Source organism: Equus quagga, unplaced genomic scaffold (assembly GCF_021613505.1).
Source record: "Equus quagga isolate Etosha38 unplaced genomic scaffold, UCLA_HA_Equagga_1.0 HiC_scaffold_2774_RagTag, whole genome shotgun sequence".
NCBI classification, from domain to species: Eukaryota; Metazoa; Chordata; class Mammalia; order Perissodactyla; family Equidae; genus Equus; species Equus quagga.
This window is the reverse complement of record NW_025793418.1, coordinates 1,215-3,585: the sequence shown is the minus strand read 5'-3', so window position 1 is coordinate 3,585 and position 2,371 is coordinate 1,215. Positions and strand designations below refer to the sequence as shown.

The following is a 2,371-nucleotide window of genomic DNA, read 5'->3' as shown; positions in this document are numbered from 1 at the left end:
GCATACACTCCAAGGTAAAAGTGCTCACTGGAGAGTCACAGAGGTACGGGTCAGCGAGGCTCACCACCGCCTTCAAGGCCGCATAGTCCACATCTATGACCTGAAATTTAAAATAGTGCGACTTAACACACGGAAATCAAAATTAAGACACACAGAGGAAACACTACTTACAGCCTGATTTTTTTAAAGCATGAAATGGGAGGAGGGAGCCTTCTTCTTACCCACATGGAACTTACGTTGTAATCGGGGAGACAAACAGGATTGTGATGAGTATGTGACAGAGAATAACTAGCAGAGGTAGTGGTCTGGTTTTGCTGGGATGGTCAGGGGAAGTCACTTCGGAGCTGCGATGAAAAAGGTGAAAAGGAAGCAGCTGTCTGAAGAACAGGAAGGTGCGGGAGGCCCTAAGGCAGAGAAAAGCTCAGCAGCTGGAGGGGCAGAAAGGCAGTGCTTCCTGCTGGAACCAAAGGAAGGAAATGGGAGTGGGGGCAGCAGGAGATGAGGTGAGAGAGAGGGGCAAGGAGACCAGGCTGTGAAGGGATGGAAGGAGCTTGGATTTTATGTGTTCTCCAGCACAATAAGAAGCCATAAAGCCAACACCAGGCCTTTGGTAAATCCAATGTATTAGAGGTTTTAAGCAGAGGAAATGGCACATTTCTCTTTAAAACAACCTTGACTGCTTTTAGAGAACTGATGGGCTGGCGGACACAACAACAATGACATTATCATAACCTAATTAACAGGCCCGAACTGCAACCAGAGATATCTGCATAATCCAAAATTTAAACATCACAAGGAGCAGCTGCAACTCAGCCTCGTCCATCATCACTGCAGTATGGGATGGCGTTTTCTGAAGAAGCTGCAGGAGCAACTTGTATTCACACTCCCTAGTTTAACATTTTAGTTTAACAGGTTTTTTTGTGGTCCAGTTAACAAACACCGAGAAAAAATTCACAGCTGTAAGTAAAGTGCAAATTTAATGTAAAAGGCCCAGTCAGTTGAAAAATAAGATCGTTTTTACTTTCTGCAATTGGACACATTATCAAGAGATTAACCACATATCTACAAATTTGTTAGGCAAAAATAGATTAATTTTAAAATGCCTATTTGGTTTGAGCTACAACTAGAAGGTAAAAAATTAACTGAAAGTCAGCTGACTTCATAATTAGGCCTCTTTATTTTTAAGATTTTTTTGTTTTTTCCTTTTTCTCCCCAAAGCCCCGTGGTACACAGTTGCACATTTCTAGTTGTGGATCCTTCTAGTTGTGGCATGTGGGATGCCCCCTCGGCATGGCTTGATGAGCCGGTGCCATGTGTGCGCCCAGGATCCGAACTGGCAAAACCCTGGGCCACTGCAGCAGAGCGTGTGAACTTAACCACCTGGACACGGGGCGGCCCTAGGCCTCTTTACTTTTTAAATGGCATCAAATACCTCCTCCACGTCATAGGTTTATAATCCATTTCCCCTTGTCAAAGGACACTGAAACTTAAACCACCTCAATTCTCTGGTAGCTCCTCAGCTGCCTTTAAAATTTGCAGAACACGTCATACACCATGGCAGTTAGATGTGAAAAAACATGCTGTTTTCAATTAGCTTATAAACTTTCATTAAAAATAAGCACTTTGGATACAAAAGTCTGAAGGAAAGTCCTTTTAGCTAAAGACAAATGTCTTAACAACAGAATTAAATTTACCTCAACCAGAACCTCGAACACATTAGTGTGCCAGACTGCCCGCCATCCAGACGACTCAAGGACCTTCTCCAAGAACTCAGCTGTGAACTCTCTGACCTCAGAGGCCTTGCAGTCAGCTACAAACAAATCAGACACAGTAAGAATGGAGAGTGCATAAAGCAGAGAGAAGTTAATAAACCCACTTAAATCCACTTTCTCAGAACCAAGAGCTGGCAGTCTAAGGGACTGAGTTAGACAATCTACTTGTAAACTAAAGATAAAAGAAGCAAAAAAGAGAACTGACTCACCTAGAATGTAATCTTGGTAGGCTCTGAATCGCTCATAGAACAAAAGATGACTTGTTTGGAACACTTCTGGGAAGTGAGTTGTTCCTTCTGGCACAAAACTTTGTAACCGGGTACCTGGCTTATCCTGATTGCTACAATCACTGCATGAATCTTCATCTTGGAAGAAAGCTAAGAAAACAACAAAAATAAGCCAGCTCAACTATCCCAGACACCTGCAGTGCTTACAGACCGCTCCTATGTTCACGTCCTTGCTTAGAAACTCCAAGCAAAACATAAACAAGGATTTGGGCATGATGCTTCCCTTACCTCTATTGTTGTCAGAACAAACCAGGTTTCCAAACTGAAAAATCTCTCAGAATCCAAGTTCTACTTCAAAATAAGAACTTACAA

General features: G+C 42.8%; 1 long non-coding RNA gene across 1 annotated transcript; it reads right to left on the bottom strand.

Annotated features, from left to right (window-relative positions):
• Nucleotides 1-6: 6 nt before the first annotated feature.
• LOC124232146 (uncharacterized) lies at nucleotides 7-2,142 on the bottom strand. Its single transcript, XR_006886781.1, has 3 exons — nucleotides 1,982-2,142; nucleotides 1,695-1,810; nucleotides 7-100 (listed from the first exon to the last, which is right to left on the bottom strand). It is a non-coding gene; the product is annotated as an uncharacterized LOC124232146 (long non-coding RNA).
• Between the last annotated feature and the right edge of the window lie 229 nt (nucleotides 2,143-2,371).